The sequence below is a fragment of the Mus pahari genome, chromosome 2, assembly GCF_900095145.1.
Source record: "Mus pahari chromosome 2, PAHARI_EIJ_v1.1, whole genome shotgun sequence".
Lineage (NCBI taxonomy): Eukaryota > Metazoa > Chordata > Mammalia > Rodentia > Muridae > Mus > Mus pahari.
The window spans coordinates 153,740,791-153,753,275 of record NC_034591.1 but is presented as its reverse complement, the minus strand read 5'-3'; the positions used below and the strand labels follow the sequence as shown (position 1 = coordinate 153,753,275).

The window sequence follows — 12,485 nt, the reverse complement described above, 5'->3', positions numbered from 1 at the left end:
CAGCAAAGCTTTAATGCTCTTGAGAGGGAGAGCATAAGCTTCCAACAGGCAAAGGGCGAAGAGAAGAGAAGAGGAGAGGAGAGAAGAGAAGAGAAGAGAAGAGAAGAGAAGAGAAGAGAAGAGAAGAGAAGAGAAGAGAAGAGAAGAGAGAGAAGAAAAGAGAAGAGAAGAGAGGAGCCAAATCCCTCAGCTTATATAGAGCGAGATCGCCGCCTAGGACATGTAACCCTCTGGTTGGCGGCCTGCTGTCACCCCAGATGACGCCACGGGAAAGGCAGGGCACAAGGGAATGGAAATCTACCCAGCACATGCGCAGCTGCCTTGTTTGTTTGTTAGAGCACAGGACATCAGCGCCATCTTGTAATGGCGAATGTGAGGGCGGCTCCCCACAACTAGCCAACAAGATTGAGCTTCAGTGGATCCTTCTGACTCCTCCTTATCATGCAGTATGTGGTCTGGAACTAAAGGTGTTAGCTAATCCGCTTAGTATTACACGGCTTTAAACCTTAGTCACCATGCAGCACAGTAGGTGCTTTATGTGCCGAGCCATCTCTTGGTTCACATTTATCCTTAGTATCATCACTTTCTCAACACCTGAATTTTGATTAGAACAAATGCAAACAGTACCACTTTATCCCTAGCCTCAAATTTTCACATCTACCTTACAAACAAAATAGCTTCATTCCTTCCACCATGGTAGTTTCCTCCAACATCAAATCACTTCAGCATCAACTTTAAAAATGAAGAACAAAGTTGCATGCAGGAGTCTTCCTAATAATACTCATCATACAGTTCATTCTGGGGAAAATTCTCCTCTGACTCAGGACTTAGGAAGCACAGAATGTCCTGTGTTTGCCCTGTGCAGTGGTGGAAGAGACACACACAGGCCTCTTACCTCAAAAGGAGAGGGAGGAACACATCACTTTCCTATTAGCCCATGGAGAAATTTCCAATGAGGATCTGAGAAAGGATCTTTCTGAACAGCCCTGCCTTTCCTGGAACTTAGACTGTAGCCAAGGCGGGCCCTTAACTCAAACTCTACCTCTAACTTGAACATGCTTCCTATTGAGTGCTGGGATCACAGGTGTGAGTCATCAGAGGAGCGATTTAGAATCTGCTTCCTATTGAATTATAAATTCCATCTTTAAGCTACATCTTTACTCTCTGATTTAATCACAAGCAGGCAATATAAGTCATGAAAGATATGAGTCCTTCTACCTCTAAACATTCCCATTAAGTTTATGACTCAAGATCTACCTTAACATTTCAAGACCGGGGCACAGCTAAGTCAATTTTTTTGCAGCTTTCATTCTGAATTCCCTTTTCCTGGCTTCCAACAATTTGGCATGCTTTACGTTCCAAGCCTTGGCCGAACAGCGATCCTTCTTTCTGTTTCTACTGATACTTGTCTCACGGTGCCCAGGTAGTGAGTAAAAAGAATGAGAAGTTCTCCTAACTCACATCCCTACCTCCAATGCCTATATCCTCCCCAGTAATTGACTATAATCACTTTTATTTAATCACTAGCTTTACATTTTGGACCAAAGTTTACACAGCACCACATGGTGTATGAAAGGATCTGGTCATGGCAGGGAAGGGGCAAGGTAAGTTTTTTGGGGCCAGAATTTAGCATTTTAATACATAGTAGCACAAGAAAAACACCCAACATTTTCCCTACCTTTGTCTAAATAAAAGGGCTCTTTATCTTACAATAATAAACAACACACAGTAAGAACAATTATGAAACAATTATGAAAACTATTAAGATTTACATTGACAAGTCCAGTTCACCTATATTTGGTGACTTTGGATAAAGTATTCTATTCTTTCCCCTGTCTTGGTGAGCTCAAAATTTTATACCTAAATCATTTTTTATCATAACTTGTAATCCTAACCTAAAAGCATTTTTTTTATCTAAAAAAAAAATCTTACATTGTAATTAACTTAAGCTTAATTGTGAAACTATATCTAATCTTCAACCCCGTTAGAGACATGAGAAAAACAAAACATTACCCTAATAAGCAGGCAAGCAGCTTCTAAAACTACAGAGATGACAAAGCTGGCTGTCTGAAGAGTCCTCCAGAATTTCTCTAAAACTTTGGAGCATCCATCTTTAGCCTTCTGGCCCAGACCTTTTATGAAGCAGGAATTGTGAAGGTCTTGCCTTTCTTTGTCCTTGCAAACCTTGGCAGCAAAATTCTCTGTGACCAGGTTTGTCCATTTTGGACAGCATTCTGTCTTCAGTTGAAGCAAGGTCAGTTTTCACCCATTGGTAGCTTTCCACATTTGAAGCAAGCTAAACAAGAAGAGTTTGTGTTGCAACCAGATTTTGGGGGACAGTATTATGTATCTGAATATACAGCAGCACCAGACCAACCCCCAGCACCACCAGTCTTTATATATTTTGCATATTAACCCTCTATTGGATGTGTAGTTGGTTAAAAAATCCTTTCTCATTCAGTAGTCTGCCATTTTGGTGAATGAAGATGTCCTTTGCCATACCGAAGCATCTCAGTTTCATGAGGTCCCATTCCTTAATAGTTGAGCTTAGTATCTATGCTAATGATGAACTTTCACAAAGATGTTTCCTGTGCCTAGGAGTTCAAAGCTATTCCCGACTTTGTCTTCAATCAGGTCCAGCATACCTGGTTTTATGCTATTTGGAGCTGAGTTTTTGCAGTGTGATATATGGATCTATTTGTATACGTCTACATCCAGCTATCCAGTTTGACCAACATCATTTGTTGAAGACAAGGTCTATTTTTCCAGTGTGTATTTCTGGCTTCTTTTTCAAAATTGAAGTGTCCATAGATATGTGGGTTTATCTCTGGTCTTCAATCTGATACTATTGATCAACTATGATTCTGTGTAAATACCATATTGTTTTCATTACTATAGCTGTGCATCACAGCTTGAAATTGGGAAGAGTGATAATTCCCTTAGCTCTTTAATGATTAAGAATTGCTTTAGGTATCCTGTTTTATTGTTGTTGTTGTTGTTACCATTTGTGCATGTGTTGTTTGTGTTTGCATATGAAATGAGAATTATACTTTCCAAATCTGTGAAAAATTGTAATAGAAGTTTTATGTGGATTACATTGCATCTGTAGATTACTTTTGGTAGGATGGACATTTTTACTATATTAATCCTATCTATTCACAAACATGGGAGATCATGTCATCTTCTCATATCTTCTTCACTTTCTTTCTTCAGTGTCTTAAAAATTTATATTTATAAGTATTTCATTTGCTTGGTTATAGTCACCCTAAAATATTTATATTATTTAAGGCTATTGTGAAAGTTGTTATTTCTCTGATTATTTTCTCAGTTTGTCATTTGTAGTTAGGAAGCTGGCTGATGATTGGCACTATGTTCTGTACCAAATGATCTCAACCAAGGCCATTATTCAAATGCTATGTGTTGTTTCTTAACTCTTGTTATAAGAACACTAAATGTATCAGTAAAGAAAATGCATCTTTGGAAAAAGTAAACTTTCATCTGATATGCTTAAAATTCACCTGTACTATATAAATACAGAGAGATAATTGTATCTTTAAGTTTTCTGGAGTGTTGCAGACCTATGCTTTTAGTACTTTTCTGGGCTTGCATTGTTAATGATCCTTTTATTCATGGTTAGTTAATACATTCAACACATCACTATGTATTCAATTATTATTTCAATTATTATTTTTATATTAAGGTATGTCAAAAGATGTCATATCCATTGGTAGATATAGTTGTGTGATATGTTTGTGTATATGCATAAACACACACCTACAGGTTATTCTTTGTAAGATGTTACCAGATCACAATTATGAGATGATTTTTGAAATAATATAGACCTTAGGATTGGTGAGACCCACAATATAGAAATACTGGTGAGTATTCAAGAAAACTTATTATAAAGGAGTTCACTTTGTGGGTGACAGAACCCAGTAATGAAAATGCAAGACTACCGATAGAAGCAGAAGTGTATTATGATCAACTAGGTGAGAGGAAAGTGCCTGGAATCTGATTCTGAAGTGCACAACATTCAGCATTGTAGGGGAAGTAGATAGACAATGCACAGAAGTGCTGCTGTCGCTACAGATGCATGGGAAGTAAGGAACTCAACACAAAATGACCTGCTTCTCCATCTGTATCCTGAAATTAGTTAACTGAAGGTTCCTAGAGTGCTGGGTTCATGACCCATTCTTCACTCCTTCCTTTTCCTTCCAACAGCTGAGTCTGAAAATTAGTATCCTAATCACCTGGGTAGTGCTTATTCTTTGTCATTTAGATTGCCAAGTGAAGATAAAGAAATCAGATCATAAATGTGATAAGGAATATTTTTCAAAAATAAGTAATTATTTTTCTTAGCTGTATCTCCATTTGTAGCTCCCAATCTTCCTAATGCTGTGACTCTTTAAACCAGTTCCTTACTTTGTGGTGACCTCCAACTAAAACATTATTTAGTCGCTACTTTATAATTATCATTTTGCTACTTTTATGATTATATTATGAATAAATATTTTGGAGATAGGGGTTTTCCAAAGGGTTCACGACCCACAGGTTGAGAACCACTGGTCTACAGCTCTGTGTCAGCATCAACAGCTTGCAGTAAGCATTTTGGATGGCAGATAGAGTCAGATCGCTTGGAGACTGAGTTAAGGGAGGCTGTGAGCTGCCATATGGGTGCTGGGGAGTGAACCCCAACCCTTTGCAAGAGTAGCTAGGACTTTTAATTGATGGATCATCTCCTCAGCCCCAATACAGACAAATTACAAAGGATAAATTAATCTGTGAGGTGGCTTAACAACAACCACATTGCTAGGTATGGTAGTTATAAATAATTATATGTATAATTTATCTTTTAATCACCAAACAAAGTTGTTATAGAAGTATTATAGAGAAAATATCCTCAAATACCTTTTGAGGGAGAAACTAATACTATTTTTTAAGTATTTTCAATACTGTATGAGGAAAGAAGCAACAAGGAAGATAGACTAAGAATGGTTATTATCATCATGCATGGCATGTGCTTAAATATAAAATAAATAGCATAATTCTACCACCATGTAAACTAACAGCATTTAAGAAGTTATCTTAAAATGTGAATAATTTCTAAGGATCATTCCAAGTGATGAAGATGTTCATCTTTGTAACTAAAGAACAAGAAAGTGACTGGAACTATTGACGTATCCAAACTTCCCAGGAACATGGCAAAGAAAAACCACCAGTTAAACAAATCACACTTGCCAAATATCCACATAAAGAATGTTCTCTAATAATGTGGATGCCTTAATACTTTATTTTAAGATGTCATTTGGTTTTCAGAGAATACATTTTGCTACATATTGATTCAGTTCATTATGACACTATTGTAATGAGAAAGAGTAATTTCTGATTCTTCACTTGAAAATATGTAATTCCTAGGAAAGTCTGATAGCTTAGACATTGTTTGCTATCTTAGACGTCTTATGGTACTTGACTGAACAAACCTTCCTCATTCAATTAGGATGAATAAAAACAGACTTTATCATTCAGCTTTAATCAGCTTTATGTGGAGATGACTTTATGGAGCTGTTTCCACTTGCTGGAGAATAATGGCAAAGCAAGGTGAACCTTCAGCAGGAGCAAAGACAAAGGCAAATCCTGGAAATGCCCGAGGCTCTATCTGTGGAGTAAATTACTGAGTCAGGATATAAATTTAAAGAAATGTAAAAGTAAAAATATCATGAAGACTATATTAACAAGATTTTGAAATAAAAATTGAATTTGAAATAAAGAATAAAGAAGTATTTAGAGTAGACTCAAATATATAAAAATTGAGCAAATTACTTCAGAGAAACCTGTGTACCAAAGAAGAAATCATCTTTTCCTCGCTCTCTCTCTCTGTCTTTTCCATGTGTCTACCTTACTCCTCTCTGCCTCCGTCTGTCTTTTTTTTTTTCTCTTCCTCCTTGTCTCTTTCCCATGCAGCTCCCATGAGCAGATTTATTCCATTATCTCATGTCCTTTCACAGGATGGTGACCTTGGCCACCAAATCATAAGCATTTGAGATAGCCCAACACAGACTGAATCTACGAACCAACACAAACCTCTCCTCCTTTCTTAATCTTAAATGTATTTTCTTTATGATGGATAACAGGCTAGTGCAACTGTGTATGAAAGTTGAACAATTTACAAAGCCAATAAGTTGGTAAAGGAAACTACTAATTTCAAACAATGCTATTTTAATGGAACAATGAAAGCCAAATTTTAAATTTTAAATTCAGACTAATAATAATATAAATACATATTAAATATTCATTTATAAATATGATTAAATATACCTAGAAACTAAATACAGACAGTAAGAGTTTAAAACATAGATACTAAATAGTTCAATATGGGATGTGTACGTGGAAATATTAAAAATTCCTGCCTAGTGGCATGTCCCAACATGACATGTGAGCTAGTATAATCAGGATTTCAAACCTGGGATATTCTCAACACCAAGATGTACTCCTCCTCAAATTACCCCCCACACACACATACACACACACACACACACACACCTGTATACCTGCATATATGTGTGTGTAATGAAAAGAAATGAAATTATAAAATTAAAGCATCACAACTTTCCCATTTTTGTCTTTAGATGATAGTTGATATCACTCCAACTCTCTCCAAAATTAATCTATGTTGTGTAATATCTTAATATATAGGATAAAACATCAAAGAAAATTTACAACTCGGACACATGAACATACTCACACGCATATATATATATATATATATATATATATATATATATATATATAGCTTTAAAAATTTCCCACAAACACCATTGTTAGCATTTAGTTATTTGATTAGATTGTGCTATATGAGATAACATATACAGTTTCTAAATTATTTGTGACTGTTAACCTACAAACGTTCCTATGTAACAATCACTGTCATTTATCTAAGAGTACTGTTCCAAGGAATGTCTTTACTAATGTCATAAACTACTCCCTTTAATCATGACATTCAGATCCATTACACCCAAACTAGTTTGGTGCAAGGAACTCCTGCCTTGAATTTTGAAATTAGACGATCCCACTCCTAATTCTATCACTTCTCTGACCTTAAGCAAAATCTTATTTATACCTTAGGAATGATGGCATCGTTGTAGTTTTCCAAGTGTGAATTCATAAAACATAGACTGTTCTCAGTTCTACTTGAAGATATCTGAATGAAGTGTCACAGTAAAGTGATCTTTAAAGGTCATTTAGTCTAAAAATTATCCTCAAAATGTAGAAGTGGGAAGTGTGTGTGTGTGTGTGATCTTGTGCTTATGAATATATATGATTATGTTTGTGCACATGTGTATAAGATGTGAACTAGGTTATTGCAAAGCATATATGTATTTTAGATCCAAATATTACTATACAATTATTCAATTATTCCTTTTAAAATTTTAAAACACGAATTAAACTTCACCTAGAAATCTCCTTTCTTTTCAATTATATTTCAACTGCTGTGTAAATTGATACCAGCCAGAAATGGAACTGTTTGCCAAGATCAAAAAAAAAGGAAAGAAATAAAAGAGAAACCACTTTTTTGAAACTTCTTCAGGAACTGTAAAATATTATCATTCATTTCTACTCTTTGGCTTGGGATTTCCAGTCTTTTGAATTGTCTTTCTCACTCCCAATGATCTTTCTTCTTCTGACAGTAGGAGTGGGTAGTCCCCAGGGTGAAACTCCAACATATCACACACTTGACAGTGTGAACTTCCTCTTTGCATTTCAACTTCTCCTTTCACCTCTCCTTTCCTGACATCCCCAGGGAGACACAATTCACCTTCACTGGATGAAGCTGTGTTTGTTAGGAAAAAGGGAAAAGCACTTTCACACATACTGGACTATCAGCTTGAACATTACCAAATTATATCAGGGACATGAGAAATGTAAAAGAAAAAAAAAAAAAGAAGAAAAAGAAAAAAATAAACAGAATCTCAAAGTTTATCTTTTAAAATGATGTGGCTGTTTCTAGTGTATAAAACTTCCTGCTATATATCCAAGGTAATTTTCTCAGCCTCAAAAATTAATGTAGTTATTGCAAAGGCTGAAAAATCACTGAGAAGAAAGAGTTTTCATCATCCTTTGACGAGTACGCATACATTTTGTCTCTAGAAGCAAAATATAGTAGAGGTGTCAAGCTAATGTCTTTTAGCTCCAAAGAGTTGGGGAGTATTTATTGTGTGAGGTAAAAAATGGGCTAAACCTCTAAGGTCTAGTTTAGTACTTGAACTCAATAAAGTGGCTGTAAGCAAGACAAAATGTAAAGCATACAGGTTTCCATCCTATAACATCAGCTTCCTTATTGTCAACTAGGCAGGATCCGGTGCAGCGGCTGAGTGAGATGCTCATCACAGGGGTCTGCTTGCATCAGCTCAGCTAAATCCTGCATGCCTGGTGTTCTTTCTCACCACACTATAGCATGGACCTGCTTACAGTTACCCAGTCTAGCAATGGGAACACAACATTTTAGATTTCTAGATGACGCTTCTGAGATGAAATTTTTTTCTCAACAAAATTAAATCTACATTTTCTCAAACAGCTCTCATGAAAAATCCTTCTGTGATATTTGGTATACAGAAGACTTGGTATTATGGTGGAAATCTACAACCCTAAGGGTCATGTTAGATTTGGTGTTAGGCTTAGTCTCCAGCTGATAAGCATTTGGGAGGTGACTGAATTGTGAGAGCTCCAATTCCAATAAAGGGTCTATCTGTTAGTAAGCTCAGAAATTAATGGAGTATAAGGAGGTAGAGACAGAAGGAGGGTGTGAGCCATGACTAGGCTGAACATCCATGTCTGCATCAAACCCTTCTTGAGGTGAGCCACTGTCCTCCATCACATGATGCTAAGCATTATGTTTTGTGTCAAAATTCACTGGACAGAAGCAAAGGAGCCAAGTAGCCATGGGTCAGAACATGTGGACTAAAACACGCACCACAGACACCACAGAGATGAAATATATGAGGTAGAAACTGAACAGTTACCTACAGCCTCCATCTATATGGCATGATACCTCGTTCTCTCTCTCTCTCTGTCTCTCTCTCCCTCTCCCCCCTCTCTCTCACACACACAGAGAAAGAGAGAGAGAGAGAGAGAGAGAGAGAGAGAGAGAGAGAGAGAGAGAGAGAGAGAGAGAGAGGAGCCACACATGTGGCTCTCTAGGCTCCAATGAACATTTACAATACAGAAATTACAGAGAATGACTTGGATAAACTACATTTCTCAAGCCACAATCATGATGTGGGAAAAGAACTGTAGGAAAGACAGAACATCTTGATACAGGTGGAAAGGAGATAAGAGAATGCAGGGAGTCATTTGAGTGTATTGTATGCATATATGTAACTTTCAAACAAATTAAATATATATATATATATATATATATATATATATATNTATATATATATATATATATATATATATATATATATATATAGTGTGTGTGTGTGTGTATTCATATAGCTCAAAATGACCTAAATAAAAGCAAAGTACAAATAAATGACTAAAAATGAAAGAGTCCCAATAATACTTTTTAAATATTGACTTAAAAGAATTTTTAACCAGAGTCTTCTGTGGATTTGGTTTCACACAGCAAGTGTGACTCAGATGAATCCCACACATTCTGGATGTGGATCCAGAATCGAGAAATGTGGTATTAAATAAAGCTTATGACAAAATGTTCTATAAATGGTAAACATGAATTTTGTTTAGGGCCCCATGGGGATGTGTATTTTTTAAAAAATAATTTGTTAAATGCATTTCTTCAATAGAATCTTCTTGAATCCAGGGAATCTCATCTTCTTCCACCATCAAGGGAAAATGAAAGTCATTGCCCAGAGTTACATTTTTTTTTTTTTTTGACTGGATGAACATACTCTTTAATGAGAACGGTTCCCTCAGTGAGTGCATCTGTGAGCTGAAGCTGTGTGATGTCAGGACTTCACCTCCTGCTCCACGGGCTTCAGGCGCCACTGCACGACCAACTCCCCAGTGCTCTTGAGGCATGTGCTGGACATGGTCTCTTCTGTGGGAAGTCCCTGCGGCAGCTTCAGGGGCTGGATGCGTATCAAGTGTTTAACCACTTTGAGTTTTGCATTCACCGATGGGATGGATGTTCTTGTGAATTTGAGGGCTGTGTGCCTTCTGTAGTCCGAGCATCTTGATGCTATCTTTTTCCCAGTATGGACGCCTCTTCGTACTTCTCATTCTTGTGACAATGTGCAGTTTATGAGGGTTCTGGGGGTCCCCACCATACTTTTCATGATCTTCAGGTTTAGGCTAAAACACTTTATCTGGAATTCTTGAATTGGTAAATTTGTGACGAATCCATTCTGTACCAATGAGAGATTCTGCACATTTCTTCACAGTCTGTAGTCTGCCTGGAGGCCTCTGGAACACAGAGCGCAGAACCCCAGCCATGGGTGTGGGAATTCTCTCTTTAGAGGCAGCGACCGCTGTGTCCACTCCGAACATCCCCCGAGTTACATCTTTTCATACAGGAAGTCACATTTAGGATTCAAATTTCCTGTCCTCTCTTCATGCTCATTTGTCTTCCTCTTTATAGAGCAATGTCACAGAATTCCCACTCAGTCTCCAAGTTCCATTTGTGTAGAGATGGCTGTAATCAGAACCAGCATAAGTTTAGTTGGAGAATTTTTCATAGCTATGATGACTTTGAAGTTTAATTCAAATGTACTGTGACAGGGAATAATTTACTTATCACAGACTCTTTCATTCTAAAACGCCACTTCAGTTGCCTTAGTGTTGCCTCCAATTCAATGTTGACAGAGTTGTTGTGAGAAAATGATAGTCCTTAAGTGTTTAATCAGAGGATGCAAATGATGCAAAGGTGACTGCTTCTACTCTCTTTGTGTTACCCAAGGAGGCTACAAGCATCTACTACTGATTCTTAGACGTGATGTCTGATAGGATGGCTGACCAGCAAAGCCCTGGCGTCTGCTTGTCCTTGTTCTCCAGCTCTGGCATAATAGCTGGACAACACCATACTTTTGTGTGTACTAGCGATCCATGGCAAGGTCTTTGTGCTTGTGCACAAAGCACTTCATCCACTGAGCAATATCCTCTATTCCCCCAAATAAAGTGTCTCAACAGATGCAAATGTTCTCACTTGCAAGATTGAATTAAGGGGTACTCAAAATAAGCTCACAATGGTATGTTTCCAGAATTTAGAAATTAAGTACTTAAAATATATCTGACAGTTGATGTGATACGTTAATTTTGAAATGAATTATCCTCCTATTATTTTGTTTGCATTTGGTTGATGCAGGGTGTTTTCATGATGACATATTTACACAGAATAATTTTATGAAGAAAGAATGCTTCTTTAACAGAAGCTTGAGAGTTCAGTTACATGGTCCTAGGCATAGATTTGGTTTTGTTGTGGGCTCAGTGGATGTAATGGCATTGCTGTGAGCACACCAGGATCAAGAAGAAACACATTGTCCTTGAGAAGGCTTCATGCTCCCTCTTGGGGATGCTATCTAAGAGATCTAAAGACACTCACTAAGCCCCAATTCTAGAAGGTTCTCACTCATCTCCTACTATTACATGGGAAATTAAGCTAACAACATAGAAATCTTTGGATTATGCACAAAATTTTTGGAACTCATTACATTGCATCTCTTCCACATCCCAGGTTTTATATATGTCTCATAATACAAATTGTTCTTAATCTACTCCCAATAGTCCAATAACAGTGCCAGTTCCTTTATTACCTTAATACCATTACATTATTTCCCTCAGTTCACAATAAAACTTAAAGGAAGATGTTAGCCACCATATAATATTTCATCAGAGTTACAGAAAATAAAACATTCTGTGGCCTTAGATAATACTAGAATATAATACTTCTCACTTTTAAACCATGTCCATAAACCAACATTAAAAAGAATTTAAATTGCTTGTGATGTTTGAACTATAGGAAAGTAAAATGTTTGCATAAAAAGTTAATTGAGTCAGAGAAATTCAAGGTGAATTGTAGCCCTCCCTTGTGCCTCTTCTCTCTCCCTATGAAAGTTTTTGCCCACTGTCTAAATTCCTCATGGTGTGCTTCAGTATTAGTGGGGGGGGATCATAATCCCTCCAGCCCACCCCATGAACAGCCCTCTCCCACACGCTAATATCAAACAGTGATGGGGTAGAATTCTGAGTAAGGGAGCCTCCTGTTCCAGTATCACTTCAAAGCTCTTTTATCTGTTCTATAGCCTAACACTTAAAAGTACATGCCCCCCAAATACAATAATAAAGTATTAAGACAAATAAAAAAATGTGGAGAAATAGTCAAGGAGTCAAACTTAATGTCTAAGTCTTGATTATAAAAGTAAATACATATCTATAAGAATGTTTCTCTCTCTCTCTCTCTCTCTCTCTCTCTCTCTCTCTCTCTCTCTCACACACACACACACACACACACACACACACACACACACACACAC

The 12,485-nt window shown here is 37.0% G+C and overlaps 1 pseudogene; it reads right to left on the bottom strand.

The window, feature by feature from the left end:
• Positions 1-9,962: 9,962 nt before the first annotated feature.
• LOC110317434 lies at positions 9,963-10,476 on the bottom strand (annotated as a pseudogene).
• Between the last annotated feature and the right edge of the window lie 2,009 nt (positions 10,477-12,485).